The following is a 12,191-nucleotide window of genomic DNA, read 5'->3' on the forward strand; positions in this document are numbered from 1 at the left end:
GTTTCCCGGAACACACCAGCCCAAGGGAAAAAAATAATCACAATGGTAATCAAGCATCAGGATTTTTCTGGTTCTGTCCTAGCATGCTCTGGGGAAAACTGAGCCACCGAAAAAATTAAGAATGTGTTCTTCTGAATATTGTATTGGCTGTACTCTTCTGTTCTAGCTTACTGAAGTGATGTCTCCTGTCGCCCTTGACATCCAATGCAGTAGCCAGAATGGGGTTTACTGAGGGGGTCTCTACTGTCCCACACAAAAGCATGCACACTACTGCAGCCCACTGAAGTTTACACTGAATGCCTGGTATTGAAGGGGCCAAGTGTTCCCCAGTGGAGCTTGAACTTCTATAGCTACTGGCACCACTGCCACTGCCATCAGGAAGTATAGATACCTCTGCTTTTTTGACTTCCACTTGTCCTCCATTTGTACTCCCTCATCCTGGAATTTAAACCTGAATTCCAAGAACCTAAACTAGAGGATAATTCCTCCCTCAAAACATTGGCTGGCCATTCCCAACCCACACATAATCTAACCAACAGTGGTAACTTTTCCCACATAACAAGTTATTTTCCATGAAGTTCTTTGTTGCCAGAATGTGTTCTACATACACATGATCTAATTTAATCTTTATAACCACCCCCCAAGTTGGTGGTGCCACCAGTTTTACAAATGAAAACACAAAGGCATCAAGAAATTAAATTAATTACCCACATGTCACAGTTGGCAAGAGATAGAGCCCAGAATTAAATCTGGTCTCCAGACCCCAAAACCCCAAAGATTAATATGCAGCCTTCTCTACTTTCTAGTGATTTGTATTCCAAATATGTTATTTCCTAAACATGATATTATACTGTCTCAATGTCAGGCAGTCTTGGTAGCCCCACATCACTTCGTCATAAGACAAGCCCAAACATGATAGGCTCTTGAAGCAAACACAATTCTAGCTCCACCTCCAATTCTTAAGTGTAAAAGTCAAGGGAGTTTGAGCTGTGGAGACAAAAGATTCAACATGGACACATGTTCTGCATGTATTGGCATAGATCCCTTAGCTGCAATTTTTTTTTTCCTCCGTGCGATTGACTAATGGCACTGTTAGGCTTTTCCCTTCTTACCCTTCTGCAAGATTCAAAGTCTTTCTCTTTCTTCCACATTTTCTCTAAAAGTCATAAATAAGCCACTTCTTATTCTCCCAGACAGAACAGGAACACTTCTTACCCTACAAACTTACTATCTTTGCAAATCCCTCTCGAACTCCGTATCACGTTGCTCTAAAATATCTACAGATCTGTCTTGCCCAGTAGGCTCTGAGGTACTTGAGAACAAGGACTGTTATTCAGGGTGTATCCCTAGTGTCAGGAAATAAGAACTCCTGAGAAACCCCATGACTAATATCCACTGTTTACAGATATGTATCCCTAGATTTTGTCTTTCGGTTTTTTTTTTTAATTTTTTTAACATTTATTCATTTTGAGAGACAGAGCGGAAGTGGGGGGAGGGGTGGGGAGAGAGAGAGAGAGAGAGAGAGGAAGACATAGAATCTGAAACAGGCTCCAGGCTCTGAGCTGTCAGCACAGAGCCCGACGTGGGGCTAGAACTCACAAACCATGAGATCATGACCTGAGCCGAAATCAGACACTTAATTGACTGAGAAACCCAGGTGCCCCTGTTTTTTGTTTTCTAAGCCTCAGTCCCTAATCAGCTTATTTCACACTTCTTACACACATTTCTGACAGCAGAATAATGTGCCCAGAAGGCCCAACTCTACACAACACACTTGCCATGAATTAAAATTTTGCCACCTTAATTACTGATTTGTTTCAGTTTTGCTGCAGTCTATTCCATAATCCAATGCGTCCAAGATCATGATAAATGAGATCATCTGGAATGAAGTACATGTAAATATACAGGTGGCCCTTGAACAACACAGGTTTGAACTGCATGAGCTCACTTATATGCATATTTTTTACAGTACTGTAAATGTATTTTCTCTTCCTTATGATTTTTTCAATAACATTTTATTTTCTCTAGCTTATTTTATTGTTAAGAATACAGTATGTTGGGCACCTGGGTGGCTCAGTCAGTTAAGCATCCAACTTCAGCTCAGGTCATGATTTCATGGTTTGTGGGTTTGAGCCCCATGTCAGGCTCTGTGCTGACAGCTCAGAGCCTGGAGCCTGCTTTGGATTCTGTGTTTCCCTCTCTCTGTGTCCCTCCTCTGTTCATGCTCTGTCTCTCTATCTCTCTCCAAAATAAAAAATAAACATTAAAAAATACATATTTTAAAAAAGGAACACAGTATGTCATATACAGACCAAACAAAATATGTGTTAATCTGGTTATATTATCAGTAAGGTGTCCAGTCAACAGCAGATTATTAGTAGTTAAGTTTTGGGGAGTCCAAAGTAATACACAGATTTTCAACTGCATGGAGCCTGGTGCCCCTAACCTTCATCTTGTTCAAGGGTCACCTGTATTTCTTTTTATTTTAGTAAATATGAATTTATTTTCAAGTGTGTCTTAGAAGAAAATATAAGCAACTGACCAGTGTGTTGATTTCCTGAATATTTTTTATGAATAAGAATTGCAAAGGGAGTACTTGAATACCTAGATGTTTGAAAGCCATTGCTTTATTGGTTCCTTTTTCCTTTCTCTTTCTTCTGCTTCGTCTTCTTTTTTTTTTTATTTTTTATTTACCCAAAGTCATTTATTTAGTAAACCATGATATATGACCTCTCACCCAAATATTCTAACTTAACAGCGGAGCATGACTACCACAAATACTCTGAACTTGGCATCAATCCAGAAAAATACGGAATGCTTCATGAATTTGCGTGTGATCCTTGCACAGGGCTCATGCTAATCTTCTGTGTAGTTCCAATTTTAGTATAGGTGCTGCTGAAGTGAGCCCTCCTTTTTCTTTTGATAGGAGAAATAGCACAGCAGCAGAAGCTGCTCTAAAGCAGACACCTGAATTTAAATGATGGCTTCCCCACTACTTGCTCTCTGACGCTGACAAATTTCTTAACCTCATTGTACCTCTGTTTCCCCAACCGCCAGATGGAGATAATTGCATCTACCTCATAGAGTTGTGAGTGTTAAATGAGCTAATATTCAAAAACATTTACAACAGTGCTGGACACATATTAAGAACTCTAAAAGTGTATATTGATATGATTATTATTTAAAAGAATGTTTTATGTTATTTATGATGGAATACAATTGAGGCTCCATGAAGGTGTGCCTCTCATTTTGTTCTGTCTCTCACCCTTGTACAATGTTACATACATTTAGACTCTTATTTGGGAAGCAAGTTGTGATAGATTCTTGTAAATATTTATGATGCTCAACAGCTTTTCTTTTTTATAATATAAAAGTAATACTTTATTGTTTTCTCTTAAGGCTTTGCAGTCTTGTAAGGACTGATACATTCCATGTAACTGCTGACTCTCTGTAAGAACTCTGGCGTATTTATGAGGCATGATGTTATTTGAGAAACCACATTGCTGGGAAAAAGCAGGTCATGCTTGTCTGTACTCAGCCAACCTACGCTTTGATGTAGAGCCTTTAAGTGTGTGAATAGCACAATGTGGGTAATGACATAGGAGTTGAAAACCCAACCTTTATATAATGTTTTGTAGTTGAACGAAGTGTTTTGAATATATTGCTTTAATCAATATTCAAAAAAAAATCTGAGAAAAAATAGTGTATCCATTCTGCAGATGAGGAAATTTTATTTCAGAAAAAATTAAATAGCACCCACAAACACTAGGCCAAAAATGGACAGTACAAAATTTCCAACCAGAATGTGGATTAGTATTTATTTTTTAGAGATAAACATGGAAATATTAATAAAATGATTATTTGGATTACTTTCAAAATAATGTAGTCAGGAAAAGGAGTATAGATGAAAAGAAATTGGCCATGAGTTGATAAATATTAAAGTTGGATGATGGATATTTGAATTTCATTATTCTATTCCATCTACTTCTGTACATTTTTAAATTTTTCAACAATTAAAAAAAAATAACCTTTTTCTTTATTGTGTTGTTTCTGGAACCAAAATGTCAGAGTGTGAATCCTGGCTGTGTTGTTTATCTGCTATTTGTCATTGGGCAAAGCTGTGCCTTGTTGCCTCATCTGTAAAATGGTAATAATAATAATACTTCCCTCATAGGGAAGTTGTGAGAGTAACTGTTGCATGCAGCGACTGCACAGAATAGTATTCTGATTCCCAGTTCTTTGCTTTTTTCCATTACAAGCTAATATCCATTTTGAACAAAATATTAATAAACTCATCCATTCTTTCAATACATAAGCACCTAAGGGCTGTGCAAGACCTGTTCTAAGCACTGGGGATACAGAAGTGAACAAAATAAGCAAATTTTACATCCCTGAAGTTTCAGTGCCAAGAAAAAAAAAAAATGTGTGTGTGTGTGTGTGTGTGTGTGTGTGTGTGTTAAATACTAATGGAGAAAAATATAGCAGGATAAGGAGGATAAAGAGTGATTGGAAGGGATAGCCATTTGATACAGGATGATAAGCAAAATTGCCAGTATTGTACCAGAGCCCACTCTTGCCAGCTCACAAAAGCAATTATTTAAGTTTCCAGGAATTTTGCAAGCCAGTTGTAAAACAGTCGTCACTAAAAATTAAATTCTATCAACCTAAAATTAAATTAATTTCATACAAACAAAGGTAATAAATATTTAAAACTAATCACTTCCTATTTGGCTACATTTTATTATTATCCATGCTTTTGAGGTTATGCATGCCTCCTGAATCTGAAGGGTAGAAATGCTAAGGGAGTGCTACTGCTGTAGTGTCTTCCCAACTCCATCTTAAATAACAGCACTGTAGGGGTGTCTGGATGGCTCCCTTGGGTGAGCCTCAGACTCAGGCTCAGGTCACGATCTCACTTCATGAGTTGGAGCCCCACATTAGGTTCACTCTCTGCTAGTCCCTCTCTCTCTCAAAAATAAATAAAACATTTTTAAAAATCAAAAAATAATAAATAAACAAATAAATAAATAAATAAATAAATAACAGCACTCTAGAAGTCTCAAACTGGTTGGCCATGGTGGGAATATTTACACCAGGAAATTTGATAAATGCATCAAATCAGGGCTTGATTTATTGTTTGTTGATGGACATCCTAAACTTCAGACGATGATGAGTAAAATGTCAACAGTTCAGATGAAACTTAAAATTGGAGATGAAAGAAAGGAAAGTCAAAGTTGACTCCAAGGTTTTAGGTTTAGACAACTGGAAGGATGAGTCGCTGTTTACTGGGATGGACAAGACCAAGATGGCGTTTATCAAAACCCTAGGAAGGGATGAGAAGAATTAGGAGCTTGGCTTGGCTTTGGACAGATTAAATATGAGATGCCTGTTAGATATCCAGGTGAAGATATTGAATAAACAGTTGGATATTTGTGTGAGGAGTTCAGGGGAACAGTTTCGGCTGAATGTATATATACCTGGTACTTAAATTTTCCGGAGACTGACGGAGATCCTGCAGGGAGCCAGTTTACACAGGACAAAGTTAAGTTTGAGCCCTGCAGAACTCCAACATTAAAGGGTCTAGAAAATGAAAAGGGACCAACACAGGACACTGAGAAGGTAAGCCTGTAAAAGAGGAGAAGAACTTATAAGGACAAAGAATTCATTTAAAGTGCTATTTATTTCTTTGTCCTGGTTCTGTCCTGCAAGGCTTTCAGGCAGTAAACAATGAAAACAAATAATAAGCTAATAAAATTTAAATAGAAAAAATCTGTGTCACAAAAGAAAGGCCAAAAACATGTGAACAATGAGAAACAACAGTATGGTTTATATGAAATTCATGTTTGGTTCTGAGTTTTGTAGAACACACAGCAAAAAGGAAACACAATCAATGTATTAGTTTGCAAGAGTTGCCATAAACACACACACACACACACACACACACACACACACACACATATTGAGTACCTTCAACAAGAGGAATAAATTTTCTCACATTTCTGGAGGCTGGAAGTCCAAGATCAAGGTGTCAGCGGGTTTGATTTTTCCTCTGACCTCTCTCTCCTTGGCTGGCAGACCGCCACCCTCTTCCAGTGTCGTCAAATGGCTTCTTCTCTGTGCATGAACCACCCTAGTGTCTCTCCCTCTTCTTTTTTTTTTTTTTTTTTAATTTTTTTTTAACGTTTATTTATTTTATTTTTGAGACAGAGAGAGACAGAGCATGAACGGGGGAGGGTCAGAGAGAGGGAGACACAGAATCTGAAACAGGCTCCAGGCTCTGAGCTGTCAGCACAGAGCCCGATGGGGGGCTCGAACTCACAGAGCTTGAGATCATGACCTGAGCTGAAGTCGGCCGCTTAACCGACTGAGCCACCCAGGTGCCCCTCTCCCTCTTCTTATAAGGACAGCAGTCCTCTTGGATTAAGGCCCCACACTTATGACCTCATTAACCTTAATTACCTTTTTTTTGAGTCCCTATCTCCAAATAAAGTCACATTGGAGGTTAGGAATTCAACACATGAATTTGGGATGGGGGTGGGGCCGGGAGACACATAAATATTATATTATTCCTTTTAAGTCAATATTGTTATAGAATTCTTGGTTTGCCCTACTATCACTTTTCAATGATTTTATTGAATGTACATGTGAGAAAGTGTCCAGAAGGAATGTTCCTGAGCTGAGCAGAGGAACTAGGAACTTGGTATGCACCAGTGTGCTGTCTTCAGAAGTGCAAATGTCCTAAGAAATAAAGGCTGCTGTTTTTCTGATTTGATTGCATCTTTAGGCTTTGATACTGAGAAGAGGGGTAATCAGGAAGGAAAAACTCTACATAATCCTTACTAAAAGCCAAGCCAGATGCTGGGAGGTAATGCTGCAAATATCACTGTCAGAAATAAAAGTAAAAATCAAAGACCTAGAAAAAGTCTGTGGAGCAGGAACACTAAGATTTAAGACATGATGGGGAGTCATAAAATGTATTAAGAAAATTATCTGTTGAAAACATGACTCCTTTATTCTTTAGGAGATGTTTAAACACATGTATTTATTTTAACCCCCAAAAATAAATGTGTAAAGATGCTAGAGACCTGTGACATCTTGTGCTGTACTAAGGCATTTTTATTTCCACTGGTTTCCTTGCTCTGATAAGCCATAAACCTTAAAAAAAAAAAAAAAAAAAAAAAAAAAAAAAAAATGAGCTTGATGTTCTAATTTGCATTAGCATATTTATTGTTCAAAAAAATACTTGAGGGGTTCCTGGGTGGCTCAATTGGTTAAATGTCCGACTTTGGCTCAGGTCATGATTTTGCAGTTCATGGATTCGAGCCCTACATCAGGCTCTGTGCTGAAGCTTGGAGCCTGAAGCCTGCTTCAGATTCTGTGTCTCCCTCTCTCTCTGTCCTTCCCCTGCTCACGCTGTCTCTCTCTATCTCTCAGGAATAAATAAACATTAAAAATATTTTTTTTAATTTAAAAAAAGAAAAAATTCTTGTTAAAATTGTTAAAAGACTTTAAATTTGTTTACAGGGTCAAATTTACTTAACCAAGGAACAGTTTTACTTAAACTAAAAAAAATTTTAGAATAGTGACTTAATTTTTTAGCACAATCCACAGTAAATATGTTATACATTACAACCCATTGCAGTCACCTCATATAACAAAATATTCACAAAAAATGCTAAAAATGTGAATTTTTTAATTTGTTTCTCTTTTTTTTCCAACACGAGTAACAATGCCCTTAAATGGTTTCATGTACTGTTAAACCATTGTAACTCACTGTTTAAAAAGTACCACTTTTGGGGCGCCTGGGTGGCTCAGTCGGTTAAGCGGCCGACTTCAGCTCGGGTCATGATCTCACGGTCCGTGTGTTCGAGCCCCGTGTCGGGCTTTGTGCTGACAGCTCAGAGCATGGAGCCTGCTTCAGATTCTGTGTCTCCCTCTCTCTCTGACCCTCCCCCGTTCATGCTCTGTCTCTCTCTGTCTCAAAAATAAATAAATGTTAAAAAAAAATTTTTTAATTAAAAAAAAAAAAACAAAAACGTTTCATTCCTTGGCCTTTAAAATCATCTGATCCATCCACATGACCATGCACCTACTGCCCATTAGAGCAAGCCTAGACCACTCTTTGATGTTCCTCCCTTGACTCTCAGACTTTCCCACTGAAATATCCTTTATAATAACAAAGGAGAGAGACTGGGCATGCCACCCTGATGGCTTTAGCACAACCCAAAGCAGCCTAGGCAAGGGTAAATTGTCTTTGAAGTCCTACGTTTTGTCTTAAAAATTCATGCAAAATTTGCATTTGATGCTGTAATGTGGGAAGTAATGTAATGTAAACTACCATTAAACAACTGACATTCTAAATAGTGCTCCAGGAAGGTTTTTCTAGCAGATTTTCTTGCAGTGCCCACCGACAGGTTTTGTCACACTCTTCTAAGCAATTGATCAGAATCATTCTTACTCTTCCACTCAATCACACCCCAATTTGATCCAGGATTTTTTCTGTTTCTCCATCTCTAATCCTCAAATTCCAACTTATTTCCTGCCTCTGCAGCCACAGATTTAGCAATCTTCCTAAATTCACCTCCTCTTTGTAATTTTTTACAGCTTTGATGGTGCACAATCTTATCAATTCTTGTGTCCAGTGAGAAACCTTATTCTAGTTCCCTAAGAAACCTATTCCAAACACCAGCCCATTAGTTCACACCTGACTCAATCAGGCTTGACCCCTTCTTGGTTGAGAATTTATTAAAAACTAGAGTTGGAGGCAGCACCCAGTTAAGCAACTGACTCTTGATTTCAATTCAGGTCATGATTCAACCAACAGTCAGTGAGATGAGGCCCCTCATTGAGATAGAGCCCCTCAGAGTTCCCTGGTGAGCGTGAAGCCTGGTTAAGACTCTCTCTCTCCTTCTGCCCCTTCCCCGCTTATGCACATGCATGTGCATGTGCCTTCTCTCTTTCTCCCTCTCAAAAAAAAAAAAAAAAAAAATAGAGATGGGGGTGGGGACAGCTGGTAGAGAAATGTATCAAGATTCTAAAGTTCCTCAGGAGAAAATAGACTGGATTTTAGTGATGTCTGAAGTACTTCAACATTAGGTGCTTAATAGAGGCACTCAAAACTACCATCTTCATGAATCAATGGAATCTCTTACCTCTGTCAGGTTCCCAGAGAGATTCAAGGATAAATTTATGGAACACCCATAGATACTAGTGCAAGACCACATATATATCTACAACCCACTATTTTAGGAGAAGCCTCTTATTCCACCAACCAGTAAAGGCAAAAAGGCAACTCTCTCCTTGAAAATTATGTTCAATTCCAGACTATCTTTTCGAAGTGTTGGTATTTCTACCAGTCAGGATGTGGTAAAGGATGGGACCTCCCAGTTTAGCCAAGTCCACCAATTAGCTGTGCTCCGGGAAAGAAAGTTTGACACATTGTCCTGGACTCAATTGAGGGGAGGCCACATTAGACCTTCCATCACAAGATCTCTTACTGAGACTCCCAACTCCAGCTCATGCTTAAGTTTAGTCCTTGACCAACATCTCATCTGCAGTAGCTCTGCTCTCCTGCCCCAACCACATACCCCCCACATACATAATTTTCTGAGAGAAATAGATCACAACAGATTTCATATCAATTTTTAATTTCTCATCACCATGTAACAAATGAAAAGACCCTTGGCCAATGCGGTTGAATGGAGTCTCTTATTGTCTTTCAGACTGGGGTCCAGGTCCTTCTCATTCCATTTATTCCTCTGCATATGCCACATGGATTTCTTTCACACAAGTCCTTAGGATGTCACTTCCCTATTTGAGTCTCATTCTGTCTCTGGAAAATTTTCCTTGGTTATAATTGCTCAGTGTTAGCTGAAAATAACAATATGCATCATAATTATGTAGAAAAGCTAAGAACTAAAATTCTTTCTCATAACCTTCCGTATTCAGATATAGATACATGCTCTAAGCCAAGATCCCCAATAGGCAGCCCTCATCCATATATCGCCTGCACTGTGCTTCGTTTGACCCATACATTTGTTTATAAGTTGACTTGGTAGCCCATATTTGGATCAGAAGATTTTTATCCAAATATCTAACCTTTCATGAAAAATCAGAAGATCTGGCAAAGCTTGGCCCATATTCTGACATTCCCACATGACACATCCAGAGCTAAGTGGCAATGCCTCCTTTAGATGCTGCTTCCTGTCTCCAATTCAATCCAATAATAACCACTTTCCATTTTCTCTCTAACTCACAAACCCAGTGTGAACTGCCATTTATCATTTATACTTGTGCTGCTGATTTTCTTAGAATACAGAAATATGTCTTTGCATTCATGCCTACATCAAAGGTAGAAAAATGAAACATAGGATTCCTCATAGATTTTGTAAAAAATGAGATAAGAGTATATACTTTGGTGGAAGTAAAAAATCATCCCTACGGGTTTATTCTCTCTCTCTCTCTCTCTCTCTCTCTCTCTCTCTCTCTCTCTTTTAATGTTTATTTATTTTTGAGAGAAAGAGAGAGTGAGAGAGAGAGAGAGAGAGAGCAAGTGGGGGAGGGGTAGAGAGAACACAGAATCCAAAGCAGGCTCCAGGCTCTGAGCTGTCAGCACAGAGCCCAATGTGGGGCTCGACTCCACAAACCGGGAGATCATGACCGGAGCTGAAGTTGGACGCTTAACCAACTGAGCCACCCAGGCATCCCTATCTTTATAGGTTTAATATAAAGCATGTTTTAAGTTGAAGGCATTCAACTTAGGACATTATTAGAAAACAAACCTCTATAAGAACTATGACATCTACAAGGAAAAATCAAGTGTGATGAAATAGAAATAAATAATAATAAAAGGAACTGAGGTGTCAGGGTTTGTTTGGGGTTATAATAATGCTGCTATGATATACATTTACAAAGCGGGCTGTCTTCATTCGTATACCTCATCATACAGCTCCCTACACCCTAAACTCCCACCTTTATTCCCATCCTACCACACTGACTTTTCAGTTTGCAACTTCTGCTCTACAAGAATAAACCTAGAGGCACCTGGGTGGCTCAGTCAGTTAAGCATCCAACTCTTGATTTCATCTCAGGTCATGATCTCACAGTCCTGAGTTCTGTGCTCTGCTCAGAGTTGGGCTCTATACTGACAGTGTGGATCCTGCTTGGGATTCTTCCCCTCTCTCTGTCCCTCCCCCACTTGCAGTCTCTCTCTCTCTCTCTCTCTCTCTCTCAAAATAAATAAATAAAATCTTTAAATTAATTGATCAACTGATCTATAAAATGAAGTGACACCCAACTACCTCCTATCAACCCCATGGACCCACCATATTTCTCATCTAAAGATACCATAACAACGTGGTATTTTTCAGGTTACTAATGATTACAAATCATGGAGAATTCACATGTGTATATTTTCAGATGCCTGGAAAAGCTCAGTGACTTAATGGTGAAACAAAACCTGAGGCATTTATACAACTGGATACTTCAAATAGGTTGGTGGTGAATTTTATCTCCTGTCCTAGACAAGTGAAGAACCATATGGAAATAAGGACTGAAATATGCTTCAAACTTGGTATAGAGTATTTCAGACTTGATACAGAGTATAGACAAAGGCTGGTTGATATGGCAGCAACACATTTCTAACATTTGGGCTAAAGATAGTGAAATAAATCCTTTAAGCACTGATTAGGCAATAAGGAGGAGGAGGAAGAGGCAGTGGCAGTGTAGGCGGCCTGGGAGAAAGTCAAAAAATGTTTTGGGCAGATCAGCATGTAGTCACACACAGTGTTGGGATGCCAGCAGGTCATGCTCAGAACAGTCTGCCCTGGAATCAACTATGAGCCGGGGCCGCCGAAATCCTGGCAGGCCCAAGGAGTGCTGTAATCAAAAGCAGCCCTTCCCAGGACGGAGAGAACAGGTGGTCTGGAGCAAAGTTCAAGCAGGTAGAGTACTAACTCCTTCTGGCTAGCATCATTCAGATAAAGAACACAGTGAAGAACATGGACATTGTTATGTAGATTTATTTATTTATTTATTTATTTATTTATTTATTTATGCTGTTAGATGTAATGAAGACATAAGAGATAGAGGCTTAAGGAGAGATACTTCACCTAGCAACAAAATCATTAAAAGTTCACTTTGGTGTTATAGTACCACCTCATAATTATATGACTTGTCTGTTGCAAGTTTCC

At 38.8% G+C, this 12,191-nt stretch overlaps 1 non-coding gene across 1 annotated transcript; it reads right to left on the reverse strand.

Annotated features, from left to right (window-relative positions):
• Window positions 1-2,803: 2,803 nt before the first annotated feature.
• Window positions 2,804-2,908, reverse strand: LOC132668088 (U6 spliceosomal RNA). The gene has a single exon (XR_009605457.3). It is a non-coding gene; the product is annotated as a U6 spliceosomal RNA (small nuclear RNA).
• Window positions 2,909-12,191: the final 9,283 nt, after the last annotated feature.

The sequence above is a fragment of the Panthera onca genome, chromosome B2 (assembly GCF_046562875.1).
Source record: "Panthera onca isolate mPanOnc1 chromosome B2, mPanOnc1 haplotype 2, whole genome shotgun sequence".
Classification (NCBI taxonomy): Eukaryota; Metazoa; Chordata; class Mammalia; order Carnivora; family Felidae; genus Panthera; species Panthera onca.